The following is an 18,043-nucleotide window of genomic DNA, read 5'->3' as shown; positions in this document are numbered from 1 at the left end:
TCACTGGAGGTTTTTAAGCAAAAGTTGAATGACCATCTGTCAGCGATTCTTTGTGTGATACGTGCATTGCAGGGAGTTGGAGGAGATGACCTTTCCTACTCCACAAGTCTATTATTCTGGTGATTCAAGGCCACCAGCCACATAACAGGCAGAGAGAAGACCCCAAGCCAACCCTCAAGGGAAGGTCAGAGTGAATTGGTAGACACATACAGGAAGAAGGTGCCCTAACATACCCTAGATATGATCCCAGATCATTAGAGCTTACAAGAGCAAAACCAGCTGTGAATTAAGCTTGGAAATCAGAACTGATAAAATTAAACATTGATTAACCTTCCCCTCTCTGTTCTATTTGAGTGTTTCACTGGAGGTTGTGGTTTGTTTGTTTCTTTGTTTGTTTGTTTTGAAGCAAAGGGCTGTATAGCAAACTTTTAAATGACCATGCACTGATGACATATTCCTTTTAGTTTGGGGCTGTTAAAATAATATGATGTAATAGGATTTGACTGGGGCAAAATCCTAGTCAGTGTCCTTTAAATGTACATATGTGGTTATCTCCAGAACACCCCAAACAAAAGTGGGACAAAAGTGAAGGGGGGGAGAGCCTTTTAAGGTGAGAGCCAGTGTTGGGAACAATTTGTCTTCATAAAATGATATGTTTAAGAGTTCTTCTGGGTGTCTTGGATTACATCAGAATACATTTTGTTTGGTGGCTGGAAAGGCTGTAGAGGTGAAGGTGAGAAGTATACTTTAAGATTTATGGACGCAGAAGTTTCTGAAGACATAAGCAGAAGCAGAAAATTACTCAATACTTTCCTTCTCTGAAGGTTGGCATATACACATCAGACCCTAAACTTCAGAAAAAGTCTGAGGGATGAAGTAAGGTCTGGGAGTTGGGTTCACTTACAGAATAAGAAATGCTGTTTCTATTTGTTTCAATGATGTGTTTTATTGTTTCATAGCTCTATTCTTTTTGTAACACTTGTTTTATGTTTTGTACCCTACTCTGGTACCCGCAGATGAATGGTGGGTTATAAATGTTTTAAATAAATAATAAATAAAAATTCCAGCAAGTGTAAGGTAAAGGTAAAGGGACCCCTGACCGTTAGGTCCAGTCGTGACCGACTCTGGGGTTGTAGCACTCATCTCGCTTTATTGGCTGAGGGAGCTGGCGTACACCTTCCAGGTCATGTGGCCAGCATGACTAAGCCGCTTCTGGCGAACCAGAGCAGCGCATAGAAACACCGTTTACCTTCCTGCCGGAGCGGTACCTATTTATCTACTTGCACTTTGATGTGCTTTCAAACTGCTAGGTTGGCAGGAGCAGGGACCGAGCAACAGGAGCTCACCCCGTCGTGGGGATTTGAACCACCGACCTTCTGATCGGCAAGTCCTAGGCTCTGTGGTTTAACCCACAGCGCCACCCGTGTCCCACCAGCAAGTGTAGTCCAAACCAATTAATAGGTATCAAAATACAGGTATCGGTTTATTGTTTATTTTTCCTTTCATCTGGAAACAAGCAAACAAGCTCTTGGTGACAGTTCATGTCCTTTAGTAGATCAGAACTCTTATCCTCTTTGTTTATGTTGAAAAGGAAATGGTATGAGTGATACAGAGATTTCCTTCCTCCCAATCTAGCTCTGAGTAACACCTCCCATGTGCAAAGTTCCTTCCTTCCTTCCTTCCTTCCTTCCTTCCTTCCTTCCTTCCTTCCTTCCTTCCTTCCCTGTGTTTTCTCAAATTTAGCAAGTTGTGGATGGAGGGAGTGAGGAGAGGACACATCCACCAAACCTTTTATGCAGTGATGGAGTTTGGGCTCTCAATTTCACTGGCGCCTTGTGTGACGCTAAAAATCACCGTCCCCCTGCCCCCCATTTGTGCTCCTTTCTACAGCATTGTTTGTGGCACCCACTACAAAGTTGTGTCCACCGTGGTCACGCATTGGTCACACTACCCTAAAACCACCTCTACTTTATTTGCTGTTCTTGATTGTTGTCATTCACTCTTGGAAATGTAAGGGGTTTTTAGTAGCATAGGAGCTAAAAAGAATTTCACATCTAGCAACCAATATGCCCCTTTGGTTTCAGATAGTACATGGGTAGGCAAGTCTAAAAAGCCCAGGACACACATTTTAACAGCCCTCTGGTGGCTATGGTGCCTCACTTACCAGAAGTAAATTCAGCATTAACTCTAGAAGTATATACTCAATCCTGACCAAACGTAGCCTCTTGGTGCATATTTTGCTCTAGGGGGGTTTAGTTTGGTCAGAATCGAGTGTGCACTCATCTGGTAACAATACAGAGGTATTGGATTTTCATTTAAATTATAGCCATTATTTCTAAGTTTGCATCTATACATATAAATTAGCCCCTTCTTCTTCTTCTTCTTCTTCTTCTTCTTCTTCTTCTTCTTCTTCTTCTTCAATTCCATGTCCTCTTCTATCCTCTTTTTATTTCCTCTTTTTTGGCAAAGTGTTCTGAACCAGCCTGGAACTTGATTTGATGGCTCAGATGCACTCAGCTCCTGCTGTCTGCAGTGAGAACAGTATTATGGACTTGATGGGCTTTTGGCTTATCCAGCAGGGTTCTATGTCTCTTGAGAAGTGCAATGCGTTTTTTGTTAGCTTTTATTTAACTCTAATATTCCAGACAGTTCCAAGGAAGGCTAAATAACTACAGGTTCCAGAATTTCTGTTTAAAGTGAATGGCCTTAGAAGAGAGTTGGAATCTCAGCAAGAGCTTTAGACAGATGTTTCTTTTTTTTTTACAGATTATTAAGTTTGGGAAAGACACAATTCAAAGTGATCGTGTTTCCCTTTAAAACCCTAAATGTCTTTGGACCAAAGTACTGAAGGAATGCCTGCTCCCATACCAACCTGCCATTGAAATAATCTTAAAAGTCTCCTCCTTTATGGAATTTCCTCCCCAGAGAAGCCCAACATTGGTACCAACATTGGTTGGTGATGGCAATTTTATTACTATTATTACTTTCCCAGGCCTTGTAATGTATTAATGATTTTTGTAGTTTTATTCTTATTTTATCTGGTAAACAGTCCCAGAAATAGCTAGATCTTTTAAATTAAATAAATGAGCTTGGAATGAATTCCACTTTGGAAACCCTGCAGTTTGATTCAAACTCTTAAACCAGGTTATAATTTTGGGCAGAGCAGTTTAAAAATCTGCATTCTGGATTTGTAAAGATAGTTTGCTGTTCAAATTTCATTTTTGATTTTAAAGTGTTTCTCTTAATCTGAAATCTGAGGACGCTGCAAATCTAGTCAATAACATTGTATTCTATGAATGTTAGAGTCAAATCTAAAGAAATAATGGAAGAAAAATGAAATTGGAAATACAGAGAGAACATACAGAAAAGGTGAGTACCCAGAAAAGGATAACAAGATGAATGGAAGGCTTTGAAGAGATCTATTATGGTAGTACAAGCCTAAAATAAATTATTTTGGTCTTCACTATTATTATCTTTTCATTTATGAGCTGTCATCCCCTGATTTTTTTTTAAAAAAAATATCTCTAAGATTAACTTCGCTGAGAACTTCATGGGGTGAGTGAAGCATTATTTTTTTATTACTGCTTTTGGTTTCTGAGAGTAAGGATAAATAACGATACCACCAAATTATAATGCAGTTGGTTAATATTATCTTTCTCCAAATCTAATCTAAGCACTAGAATGAAAATGTATGACTTTAATTAATGCTACTCTGCCTATCTAGGCTCGAAGGCTGTGAAGAGTTTATGATGCATCATAGCATATTTAAAGCTCCATAAAATATATTCTTACTGTTTATTTGAAAACAGCAAAGATCGCCATGAGCACAAATTGTACTCCACATGTGAAGAAATCATTGCACTGACAACAAGAAAAGGCATTTATAATGCCATTCAAAAAATATTTTCATAGTTAATGAGTTATGTTTTTTGTGGTTTATTTAAAAGGGGAAAATATAGCTGGAGATGCATTACTGTGGCCTTCACAAAAGCTATGTACACCCAAACAAGATCAGGGAAATGTAATACTTCTCCTAATACATATCAACATCATTAGAGCCTGCTGGATCAGACCGATGGCCCATCTAGTCCAGCATACTATTCTTGTACAGTGGTACCTTGGGTTAAGTACTTAATTCGTTCCGTTCTTAACCTGAAACTATTCTTAACCTGAAGACCACTTTAGCTAATGGGGCCTCCTGCTGCTGCTGCTGCTGCCGTGCCGCCAGAGCACGATTTCTGTTCTCATCTTGAAGCAAAGTTCTTAACCTGAGGTACTATTTCTGGGTTAGCGGAGTCTGTAACCTGAAGCTTATGTAACCAGAAGTGTATGTAACCTGAGGTACCACTGTACTGATTAGCCTATGGGAAATCCACAAGGGAAATCTATAGAGCTATTGTGTCAGGTTTACTTGAAGAACACAGAAATGGCATGGTCCATACTCAGAGTCCTTACAGTCACCATTGAATAGACAATTGCTGTAATAAACTACAAGCCCAAGGGGCCTAAAATGTTTGATAAGGCACGAAAGTTCAAAGCCATGATAAATTTTAAATGAATAGTGTGGATGGGTTGGATGAAGCATGGTGGTACACAGTGGAGAAGGTAACAGAAGGTCAGTTTGTTTTAGAAAATGTTTGGGTTATTATTGTTGTTAGTGAAATTGAGGATAGTGAAGAGACCATTTTGCTGAATATTCTCCAGGGTAGATCAGACGTTCTGCCCAACCATTTAGGAGAGTGTGACAAAACATAATAATAAATGGTCAGAAGTTTTGCAGTTGAAAATTTGGTTGTGACCTAGCTGAAGAATCTATGCACGAAAGATGGAATAGTTGTCATCACTTGACCATTGTCCATGCTTGCTGAGTCTGATAGGAGTTGGAGTCCATCCCTGCTATAGATGGAAGGATATATCATCCTCTAGGATGGGTTTATCTTTTCCTACGTGACCTCATCTGACGGAAGTCAAATCCAGCATATTTATTTACTTACTTACTTACTTTCCACTCTGCAATCTTCCAATATGGCTCAGGAGGACAAGTCTAGTGTTACTTCAACTGAAATTGAGCAACACAAGTATATTTCAGTCATCTTTGGTTTCCTAACCTAAGGAAGTGTTCATAAAATATTTTATTCTCTGATGTATTGCCTTTTATGATGCAAAGCAGGTTGAGCCAGAACTTAAAACAGGATTTGTATTGGGGATATGATAGGGATTTTTTGTAAATTAGGCAGTACTTTATGCTTCTCAATGCACCTTAGATTATAAGCATATTTAAACTGTAAGAGCTTAGAAGGGTGTTATGCCATTAGCATACATCATACACTCTATGACATACATAATGCAAATAATGGAAGCTGGATAGATTATCTTGATTTTTATCCTTGACCTGCTGCTATCTATCTAGTTATCTTAATAGAAATATATATGAGGACTGAATGCTGACTGTGTGCTGTATATACATTTTTAATATAGTGCGGTTTTAGAATTCATTTATTCATTTTGGGGGTAATGGAAGTTCCTGCTTGTTAAGAACAAAACAGAACATTAACATTAATGATACAACAGGAAGATGAAGCATGAAGGTAGCTGATTATAAAAGGGATTTGGGGACAATAATGCATTGTTTTGGAGGAAGGAAAATATATTGCACTCAAATATCTGCAAAAACATTGCATGGAAATGCCACATCATACAGAAGATAAAATCCGAAAAAGGAAGGTGGCAGTTTAATGCTTTATTATGCAGTGCCAGCTTTGTAACTTGTGGGACACATCTGTAAAGTCATTGAACAAAGACGTAAGGCTGATTCACACATGTTTACTCAGCAATGAATGGAATTGTCAGGTTTAGAAAGAATTATGTTTAAGCTGATGTCAGATATTTTCAGACAGTTCTCTCAGTGGTATTTAATTGTTGTTGTTGTTTAGTCGTTTAGTCATGTCCGACTCTTCGTGACCCCATGGACCACAGCATGCCAGGCACTCCTGTCTTCGGTATTTAATTAGTGGCAACTGTTTACATACACAGGTTGTCAAACGAACATGTTTGTGTGAATGTGGCCAGAATACACCACCATGACAGTTTGAGAGATGAAGAAACTGTTTCATCACCAGTGAGCTAAGTGTATTGTGTTCTGCCCTTTGTATTGAGCTTCCATAAATTTTTAATGAATTTCCAATATGGTGGCTGCTCCTTCAGTGATATGGCAGGCAAATCTTAGCTCAAAATAAGCTGATCAAAATGGCAGAACCAAAATACCAAAGCCTGGAGTTCAAACGCTGAAGGCAATATAATCTCAGTATAGAATCGTTATTGATGTCCAAAAGTAAAATTATTTACTAGAGGAGATGGCAGAGAGAGTAAAATATGGCTCTTCTAAATTGGCCAATGGTTTGACTGAATATAAGGCTCATATATAACCTGGTTTGGGATGAGCATTTAGGGTACCATTTGGAGATTGTGCAATGGTACAAAATCTGGAGTTCCAGTTTTAGGCTAAAAAATCAGCGGAATCTTCAGAAGCCACACACAAAAATCTGAGGTAAAATCTGAATAAATGACCTCCAGCCTACTGCAGAGAAATGAAGGGGCAAATACAGTAGTGAATGTTGTGTGCAATGTGGGAAAACTGATACGTGTCTTCATTGCTGTGGTGGGATCATCTTGTAACCCAAATATGTTGAGATTAAATATGGCTAACATGCAGTAATAATACTGTCCTGTTTGCAAGAATCCCAGACGACTGCTATTGACAGTATAGCCCTGGAGCATCCCTTCTATAGACAAAACAGGACATGTCTGCCTTCCGCTATCAGACAGGTATGAGCTAAAGTATGGGACTTGGTGGTAATAGAGAATCTGACCTCATAGATGAAAGAAATTAGATTCCAAAATAAGACTCTCTCTTACTATTTAGTGGTGTCTTTTTATTTTCACATGTTCAATCCCCTGAAGAAAAGAAAAATGCTCTTAATATTAATGCTAGGTGCATAGCCTTATATTGGTACTAACTAAAACCTTCTCACACTTTAACATTTTTATGATGTATGTGTACATTTCTTCTGAGGAATAAAACCTTTGAACGTTAATGTTTTGTCTTTGCAACTGTTTGTATGTGATACATAGGCTGCAAATTCTATTGATTTTTTTAGCTGAGTGGTTTTATTTATTTTCTATTAATTAATCATTCATTTTTCAGTTGCTATGATTCATTTGATATTTGTTTTCTGGGTACACTGTGCATCAATGATATGCAAGATTTTTGTATTTGCGTAAAAATGAATAAACAGAAAGTGGTGGGTTTGGTTTTTTTAATAGTGTTAATATTTCTAGAGTTCTCCTGCAGTCTGTCAGGAGAATTAGCCTAGGCAAGTGATTCAAAGTTTGTCAGAAAGGTTACTATGAACTCTAAATATAAACCCAGGCAAAATATGATATCAGGAGTATTATTCTTTCCACAAGGAACTGTGTTGCTATACTGGAGCCAAATCCAGCACTACTTTTAATAAAGTTATGATGCTGCTATATGTACCAAGTCAGTGTACCAGCATCTATTCTGACTGGTGGAAGTTCTCCCTAGTTGTACTGCCTAAATTCTGAATTCCAGTTGGTAAGGAATGTTGTGCTCATGTCCTACTTAGGGTTTCCCATACACAGAGGAAGAACATTATGTTTCACCCCTTGAGGCAAAACAGGAAAGTGTACACCCCCTCCCACGGCTTCCATGCCAAAGGCTCTCTTACTGGGGTCACACAGCTATGGTGGTTTCTGCCAAGATCTGGTGGAGTTCTTTTGAGAGCTCACGAGAGTTCCACAAGATCCTGTGAGATCTCACCAGAAGCCAATACAGCACAACCCCTGCAGTGGCAGAAGCAGGCCTGTGGGGGTGCTGTTTTGTGCAATTCTATTGAACAAATGGCTGCTTTAATCCATCTGCTTTAAGGTGCACAGGTGGACCTTTGACTAAACCCAGCAAGGCTCTTCTTACTTTCTTTTTCCCTGCTGCTCTAAGGTGGGTGAAACCAGAGAATGAACACATATAAATCATGGACTCTACTGAAAAGCTCCAGCCCCTCTCCTATAAATTCACCAGTGTTTGGCAGTCCCAATCTCAATAGCCATCTGAAACAGCTTTGGACAAGTATCTTATATAGATGTGCATAGATGTTCTTATATGATAGAATCTGACCAATACATTTTTTGTAAAACAAAGCAAAACAAAAAAACCTAGCTTCTGCAATTGGTAGGCCTTGAAAGTTACCCAGAGCAGTAAAGAGTTCTAAAACTCTGTGTTAGCTTTCTGTTCATTCCTCATCCGTTGCCAGAACAAGCATGCTGACCTCTCTCAGATCTCCTCAGCCATCGGAATAAAAGAGTGTCATTCCAATGCACTCAAAGCCAGCAAGTCAATAGTTATTGCAAGAGAAAGATATAGTTTATATCCCACCATGGCACAGTTGTCTTGTTCAGTTATGGACTCCAACATTGCACATTGATTGGTTTTGCCTCTCTGCTTTGAAGTCGCAGAAGCAGCAGAAAAAAAAAAAGTCTTCCATGAAGTTCTGGCTTGTACCTGACTTCTACATTCTAGCAAACAGTTGTGTGTCTCTGTGTGTTTTACTGCTGCTATAAAAATCCCAGCAGTGCAATGACACAGTTCAAGCACAATATTGATTTGGGGTTTATTTTAAACAAAGCTAAATGTTACATCTGATTAACAGTGCATTGGGTAATTTTAATTTGTAGGTGTAGTTTTAAACTCCAGGTTTAAGAAGTTTCTCAATCCAGAGAAGTTGATGGAAGTTGGAAGTATAATAATCATAGGGCTATTTTGCCGCCAAAAGTTATATAACTTACTTCAGACAAAGGTCAGTAATCAGGATTCTTAAGGGTGTTTCACTCAACTAAATGTACGATGCAAACCAAACCAGTGTCCTGTTCCCATCCTGCAGTATTTCCTCATTTTACTAGTAGTTACTGGGGTTATCTGGTGTGAGACAAACGATCACCAGGGAGCCACAGGTTGGGATGTGTGTGCTACTCTACTGTACAGTGGTGCCCCGCAAGATGAATGCCTCGCAAGACGAAAAACCCGCTAGACGAAAGGGTTTTCCGTTTTTCGAGGCGCTTCGCAAGACGAATTTCCCTATGGGCTTGCTTTGCAAGACGAAAACGTCTTGCGAGTCTTGCGAATTTCCCCCCTTCCCCCCCTTTTCTAAGCCGCTAATAGCCGCTAAGCCACTAAGCCGCTAATAGGGGTGCTTCGCAAGTCGAAAAAACCGCAAGATGAAGAGACTCACGGAACGAATTATTTTCGTCTTACGAGGCACCACTGGATAGTTTTAATAGCATCACTCCTTCTATTAGCAAACTTATGTAGTGAATGCCAGCATGACTGAAGCCAAAACGAGAAACAAGAGGGAGGCATCAGCAAGGGAACTCTGTGGTTTGTAGAAGTACAATAATAAAAAAAGTCCTCTGAGGGGGCATTCCCCCTCAAAAACAAAAAGCAGCCCAAGGAGAACTGAATATGCTTGGTTGTCACAGAATGCTAAATATTAATTGGTGAAGATTAATTGGAAAACTGGAGAGGGACAAGATGAAATGAAGTATGTAGAGGAGAACATGACTGGCTTACTGGAACACTGAATTACTGTTAAGTCATGACAATATACTGCAACATTTTGTTGCAGGCCCCACATGTTTCCATGTAATTCTTATGTGTGGCTAATGAGTAAGCATGCTGGCTTTCATTACTGAGTTTTTAATACTGTACTGTGTAAGTAATTAGGACCAGACGCACAAGTAAATAAAACAGTGGCTGCTGAATGTAAATAGAACAATATTTATAGTGTAGCTAATAAACAAATACATTGGTTCATGCAAAGTCATTGCATAAGTGTTTTCATTCTGTGTTTTTATTCCAAAAACATGTAGAAGAAAACTGCATTGGCCTTCGTTTCTGTCATATTCCAATAAACATAGAGTACCTGTTCTTCTGTGTTGACGGCAGATTTCATGCACACACATAGTGAGCCAGCGAAACTGCATTACCAGCACAGCAGGCCCTGGCACATGCATAAGCAATTAGACACAGAAATGATCATAATTGAATATCTCAACACTTTCTCCCACTATAGCTGACATGTCCCTCGCTAATTTATCTTCCTCTTTCCTTCCTAGAGAAATAGTCAACAGCTGTGGCATCAGACAGAACTTAATTTGGCAGCTGGAAAGCCCAGATGCCAGGCCCTGGAATTTACCTATAATCTTTTGGAAATATATATTTCTGGAAACCTTGTTGGGATCTGATGCCAATGGCCCTACTTGGCTTTATAAAACAAGCCTTTGCTAGTTAAATACCTGGCTTCCCTTCTGGAAGCCAGGCAGTTGTCCAAGATGGTAAATGCTGGTGTGTGCATGTAAGTTTTAAAACAAGAGAGTGAGAAAGACTAAAACTGCAATTCTCTGATCAGTTGGGAATACATATTAAATGTGGTAGGACTTACTTTTGAGTAAATACAGATAAGACTGGGTTGTATCTGCAATAGCAGCTTCCACAGGTATGGAGTGTGATCAGAAGTGTCACTGTATAATAAAAATGTGCATATTTGATGGGGGGAAAAATTGATCTAATAAATATTCTCCTTGTCTTGCTTTTGGGTTTTTCAGCAGCTCAGTTAAGCAGTGATTTCTGTCCAGGACTTGGATGGAAAAAAGGTGAAAATTTACCAGGCTGAAACACACATTAATGGAAATGCTTTACAATAAGAATGAAAATGAGCTGATGGAGAATCATGGCTCAGCCACAGACAATTTTGTACTGGGTTCGCAAGCTGAATATGAAAAATAAAGTGTGTGTTGACCTTCTGTTCAATTATAACTGGAGCAATTCGTGGCACTGAACAGCTCCAGTTTGTAGAAACCTCCAAATGCACATGAATCACTGGATTATAAAAATATAGGAGGAGACCTTAACCTCTTTTTATGTGACCCCCCCCCCCGCCCTCCCCTCCCCAACATCTCCTGAAGTTGCTTAGATCTAAGATGGAGGATTCTGCATTGCTTGTTACAGGATCAGCTTTTTGAAACAATGTTCTAGTCCGTGGTTTTCATTTATTTTATGGGAAACTGTAATGAAAGAGGTGACATTGACTTCATCCTGCCTATTACTGGAGCAAGCAGGATTCGCAGTTTATCTGTGCTTGCATATGTTATTACTTGCGCTAATTAATCCCATTTGCAAAGGCAAATTATGATTGGCATTTATCCTTAAAAATTAAGAGCTAATTACACAGAATATAATCTTCAAATTTGTATAAGGGGGAGCTCTGATTTTGTGTGCGGAAGAGAGAATGTTTAAGTAAATTGGCTCAATGTATACAATATTTGCATATGCTAATTAGTCACTGCTTCATTGTATTTGCCCCAGCAGGCGGGTTAAGTTCTCATTACTCAAGTTGCTGCCTTGTGAGTAAAGGCTGACAGCAGATCTGCTCTGAGGCTGGTCTAGAACACTAAGCAAGCTGTGAATCCGTTTAATCCCACTGGCTGGCACTCAGATGAAAGAGCACCACTTTTATGATTAATGACCTTGATAGATTTTAGTGCAAACACTGTTTCTTTCAAAGGACTCAGATGTTTCGGAGTATGACTTTCAAAGAAGCATGAGCTGTAAACTATTTTTAGGGAACCAATGTACCAGTCGTCCAGATGGAGTACCTTAAGTTAAGCCAAAGTTTCTCAAGATTTTAAAGTTTGCCCCAACTCTTCATCGATTGTACCTTCTGCGTAACCAATCCAGTGTTGAAAACTAGTGCTATATGTTCCTGAGTGGAGCATGCAGAATTTCTTGCGTGTTGAGGTCCCCCAAGCCACCCCTAAATAATTCACACATAATTTTTGTTTAAGGTTTTTGGCATAATTTTGGCCACAACTTTTATTACAATACATAAATGTGAGTGGTTGCTTAGGCATTGGATATGACTATCTGTCCCCACGCCCAGGGACAGAACTGACTTCTGGATTCCAGCGAAAGCCAGTAAGGGAAAACAATATTGGGGAGAGCATGGAGCTGGGCACCAGACCCTCATCCCCCCCCCCCGCATGTTCCCGGGGACTTGCGCGGCCCTAAGCCCCATTCAGGGGTATGGATGAAAGAATAGCAAGCCCCTGGATTCCTTTAACGGAATTCCCTTGCAGCAGCAGCATTGGAGGGGCAGGCACCGCCAATCCTTACCTCTCCACCAACCAATTTTTTAACCAATGCCTAACCACAACCTTACAAGTTGTGACGAATTTGCTACGCAGTAGGCAAAAACCAAATGGCACCAGCCAATCAGTCAAATGGACAAAATTCCTACCAGGCCCCTGCCCCAACGGCAGACAACCCCATGATTGGCATAGCAAGGTCAACGCAATAGCTCTAGATTAGGAAGGGTGGGCGGGTGATCCGATGCATGCAGCGAAAGAGCCCAGTCAGTGCTGCGTGACTTGATTTTATAACCTTTAGTCCGTCCCCCTAAATGGCAAGACCAAAATTTGCCCAGTAACCCAACCGCCCAATCACTGTGGCTGGTCATCCATACTAACCTGCCCAGCAACAGAGAGGTGGCCTGTCAGACCCCACTGCAACACATGCTCTCTATGAAGGAGAACACGCTTTGTAAGAGTGACAGCTTCATAAAAGGAGCGATAGGTTCTGGGCAGAAATCTCAAGCCCTCATGTGTCACCTCCATGCTGTAGCCTTTTAAATGGGGGTGGGAAAATTCTGTTTGTTTGTTATTGCTGTATGCATTTTTGCGTCTTCATATTGATAAACTGTGATCTTTGGAGGAAGAGTGGTATAGAAATATAATAAGTAATAACAATAACAATAACAACACTTCCCTTTTTCCTCAGATACTGGATTGGATCCAGACTTAATAATGCTGAAAGCAAATCCATTAGAATCAGTGCGACTCATGACTATTAAGTCTCAGTTATTTCAGTAGGTCTATTTGGAACATCCAAACCACTTTCAGTACTTTTAAGTTATGTTGTTCCATGATCGTGCAGTTGTAGCCTGGTTTATAATTTCACAAGGGTGAGAATCTATGTAAATGCCATGGTACAATGTAACTTGCTCAACATTTCTTGGTGATTTCCCCTTTATTTAACAAGTCATTGGTCCATCAAGCCCAGTATTTTCTTCCCTAATAAACAGTTCTTCGGTGCTTCTGGTGAAGCATTTCCCCAGACCTTTTACTGAGATGCTGAATCCTAGACCTAATGAATGCAAAACTCATGTTCTCTGCCTAAACTATGGGCTCTCTTGCTATATTCTTCCTTTCTACCTACCTATTTTGGTAGCCTCCCAAATAATATGTTTAAGTCAGAACTGGTTTTGGTGCAACATTATGGGGTTTTTTTGCACTTCCTAAAATCATTGAGTATAGCTCTAATAAGAGAGGTGATCATACTGAATAATATATATATTTTTTTTTTTTGAAAATGTCAGCTGGCTTTTCCAGCCTCCCTACATAAAAGGACCTGAAAATAATTTTAGTTCAGAAGTCTGCATCTGTGGAGTTCTCATTGACATCATAATGACTTTGAATTTCACCTGCATGCATTCTTTTAAAAGGGACTTATAAAAATTTCTCTCCAAAGGCTTCTTACTGAGTAGGTTATTATTTGCATAATATTTTGCTGCCAAGCCTTCGGGGTTACACAAATTTAATCACGATGGGAAAAGAGTAAGACTTCAATAGGTATTGGCAAAAATCTAACACTCCTGCACTTACTGAAGCTTATCTAAGAGTCCCAGGACAGATTCTTAATATTTTTGGATCTGCTCATGAATATTGACACCTGGTCCTGCACATTTTTATCTATTCTGAGTTTCTTCTTCTTCTTTTTTTTAAAAAAATCTCCCCAGTAAACTCATTTAGTCTGAATTAGAATTTAAGGGCAACTGAATTCTTTCCAAACTTTCATAAAAAATTATTAAGGACTTTTGTTGTGGCTTAATTAAACAGACAACAACACAAACAAACAACATTGACTGTTCTGCAGAGAAACGTTTAGGTCCCTAGATGTAAAGATGGCAACCCAAAGTCACTTTTACGTTTCTAAAGTTGTTTGCATTTCTGAAACTTTCTCCAGTATTGTGGTTCATGAATGTTATTAGACCATGAAGACACGTTAGCAGGCACCAAGGAAAGCAAGGAAAGCAATTTGCTTATGGCAATGCACCTCTTTTTCTTTTCTTTTTTTACCATCCTTCGCATGCAGACTGATGCTATACCATTGTGAGTTTCCATGCTGGGTCCTTCCAGAGGCAGATTTAGGGCGTGACTGGTTCTGCCACAGTGGGTGCCGAGCCTAGAGGATGCTGCAGATGGGGAGGGCACTGAATTTTGGCCACGCACAGTGCGCTGCTGAAATTTGAAATACAAAAGTCCGCTGTTGGTACTTCAGTTGCTGGAATGTGGAGTAGAGATGTGAACACTCACAGTGTGATGACACCTTAGGAAGGACCTAAGTGAAAGTCAGGAGTTACAATATAGTTGTGTAGCATATTCAGTTGTTGTGCAGGCAATGGTCAAGCCAAAATGAAGGTCCTTTTTCAGCCTGAGGGCTGCAATCCCTTATGAGCAACCTTCTGGGACCACATTCTCATGGTGCGTAGGGCCAGGGGCAAAAGGTTTCACCGCAAAATATTTTTGTGGGAAATATTACGCTGCAAAATGTGTAGGATAACATTCCCTTTCCAAAAAGACCATGGATTCTAACAGTTATATGAATTTCTCCACACTGCCCTGTTAAACAGTAATATTCTTGAGAGTTCCATAAAGTCTAAGACCAACTTTTCCTTCCCTGAGGATGGGTGTTTAGTAGCCAGTATTTAAACATATGGAAGGAAGGGAGGTATTGTAATGGAGACTGCTTACACCATACTATTGCGATACATCTATCACCATTTTGCAAGGCCCCAGTTTAATAAAAAAAAGAGAATCTGCACAATTTGTCCCAATCTGACATTCATGAAATGAACCTAGACTATCTAAATTCATTTTCTGTTCTTTGAGTTGAGTTTCTCCTGGAAATTTCATTATGTGGTAATGCTCCAAACGTACAGCTGGTGTTTAGATTTGCTTTTCAATAGAAAGAAAGAAAAGCCATGTTTCATTCAGAAAGTTTGTTTTCACTTGGGTCATTGAGATCCTACATACAGTATTTTAAGCTTTGCAGCTCCTGAAATGGAAATAGTGAGGCTGTTGTATAATATCTGCTAGCAAGGAAGATGGCTGATCCCTACTTTATGGTTTATACTTGCCAAATTGCAAAATATACTGAAGAGCATGTGAACATAATGTTCTGTGCATTCCCTATGAGAAACTTAAGTGCTGGGGTCACCACTTCTGAATATTTAAAGGACCCACAGATTTGCTTTCACCCAAGTTGAGTGTCTTGTTCTTGAGATGGTTCTATGTTGTTGAGAGAATGTTTAATAATGTGATATCCACTTAGAAATGAAATTGCATTGAATTGTTGTTAAGAATATGTGTTAATCTTCTTAGGTATCTTCAGGAGACTTACAAAAGCAAGCACCATAAAAAGGTACAAAGCAGTACAAAAGCAAGCAATATAAAAATATGCAAACAATAAAAACAAAACTAGCTTCAAGCAATAGTTTAACAATACAGTCATACCTCATGTTACGTCCGCTTCATGTTACATTCTTTCGGGTTACGTCCCGTGGTGACCTGGAAGTACCGGAAAGGGTTACTTCCGGGTTTCGCCACTCGCGCATGCGCAGAAGCGGCGAATCGCAACCCTCACGTGTGCAGACGCGCCACTGCAGGTTGCATTCTTTTCATGTTGCGAACGGGCCTCCAGAACAGATCCTGTTCGCAACCAGATGTACCACTGTACAAGTGTACAAACAGTACAACACAACACAACACAGTAGAACCTATGAAACTCTTCCTACATCCACCCAGAACTGGTTGAACATCACTCATCTGATCAGAAGAATTTCTCCCTAAGAGTATTTCTGTCTTGTCTCAATTGAGTTTTAGTTTGTTGGCCCTCATCCAATCCATTACCACGATGAAGTACTAGTTCATCACATTTACCATCTCACCTGAAGAGGGTGGAACGGAATAATAGAATTCATAGGGGGGAAAAAAGAGATGTGTGTCCCCAGCATACTGATGACAGTGCTCTCCAAAACTCCAGATGACCCCACCTGGAAATTTCATATAAATATTAAATAGCATGGGGAAACAAGACCGAACCCTGCAAAACCCCACATTGGAGAGTCCATGGGATAAAACAATACCCCTCCCCCATGGGGAGTCATCCCAATAAGTAGAAGCAACACCTCCCACTCCCAACTCAAAAGTCTCTCCAGAAGTTTGTCCTAGTCAGTAGTATTGATAGCCACTTAGAGATCCAGGAGAATCTACCAGTCGCAATATTGTCTCTCCTGACAAAGGTAATCAAACAGGACAACCAAGCTGGTTTCTGTGCCAAAGCTGGAACACAACCATGACTGAAACCAACCCAGTTTCATTCAAGAGTACCGGAGTCTGGTTAGCAACCACCCACTCAAGGACCTTGTGCCGGAAGGGGATATTTGTCACCAGCATATAATTATTAAGGTCTTCCAGGTCCACGGTAGTGTCCCCCACCCCCAAGGAACACTCTTACCCTTTGGTATTGAGCATCTCTGGGTAGCCAGATGTCTGCAGCCTGCCAGTTGTTAAAAGCTATGAAGAACAAGTAGTCATCCAGGCACCCTGTCTATGTTCTTGAACTGTACCAGCTCATCTGAAACTTGGCCAACCATACTGAGCAAGCCAATGCTCTGGATACCTCTGTGATTTACCTGCTGTGGTGATAAAGCTCAGGTCCCAGTCAATGAAATCTATTTTATCCACAGAAGACTTCACAAATGAGTCACAGTGGGCCTTTGATGGCTCCAATGCTTCATTTGAGCCAGCATGTAATAGGTCCGGAACAACCCCCCAGAAAAATCTCTACTGTGTGGCATAAAGAGGATGGAGAGAGAGAGGAGAACTTTTCGCTGCCTGCTTCACTGCCACCAAATAGGCTTGAGAACGAGCATATAAAAGTGTTGACTTGCATTTGGTAGGATTTTTCCTTCAGCTGTGTTCCAGCCATCTCCCAGTATGGCTTACTCCCATGTCACTAGGCACAGAATTCCACCCTAAATGACCAAACCACGGCATGGGTTATAGGACCCACCTCCTGCCCTGAAAAATGCCTAAAGATTCTCCTGGTTGGCTCCTGCTCATATTATTAGGTCATATAAGCATTCTTAGGTAAAGGTAAAGGGACCCCTGACCGTTAGGTCCAGTCAGACACGACTCTGGGGTTGCAGCGCTCATCTGGCCGGGGGAGCCAGTGTACAGCTTCCGGGTCATGTGGCCAGCATGACTAAGCCGCTTCTGGCGAACCAGAGCAGCACACGGAAACGCTGTTTACCTTCCCGCCGGAGCGGTACCTATTTATCTACTTGCACTTTGACATGCTTTCGAACTGCTAGGTTGACAGGAGCAGGGACCAAGCAACGGCAGCTCTCCCTATCGTGGGGATTCGAACCGCCAAACTTCTGATCGGCAAGCCCTAGGCTCTGTGGTTTAACCCACAGCACCACCCGCATCCCATAAACATTCTTATAGCTATGCAAATAGCAGTGCATTAGACTTTACATTTGTGTGTATTTCAGATTTAATGAGATGCATGTATATATTGATGTAAAGTGCATATGTGTTTGTGTGGATAAAGAAATTAAGTAAGAATCAGTTGCATCCCCAAAGGCACTTCCTTGAAGGAGATTTGCTTCCAATAAAATGCTTTTCAGATTGCTCTGTTGAACTGGTAAGGATAAGATACATACAGATGTACATCTCTTAATCAATATTTCATTGAGGTAGATAAATCTCAATTTATCCAAAGGGATTCCTCATTAGATTGATTCCCAATACTCAGAAAACATATCCTGCCTCATTGCTAATTCATCAA

General features: G+C 40.3%; 1 protein-coding gene across 5 annotated transcripts in view; it reads left to right on the top strand.

The window, feature by feature from the left end:
• The window catches only part of CCSER1 (coiled-coil serine rich protein 1), a 715,014-nt gene that overhangs the window by 435,311 nt on the left and 261,660 nt on the right, over positions 1-18,043 (top strand). The window lies entirely within an intron of this gene.

This window comes from Podarcis erhardii (genome assembly GCF_964252035.2).
Source record: "Podarcis erhardii genome assembly, chromosome: 9".
NCBI classification, from domain to species: domain Eukaryota; kingdom Metazoa; phylum Chordata; class Lepidosauria; order Squamata; family Lacertidae; genus Podarcis; species Podarcis erhardii.
The sequence above is the reverse complement of the archived record's forward strand: the minus strand, read 5'-3'. Positions and strand labels throughout refer to the sequence as shown.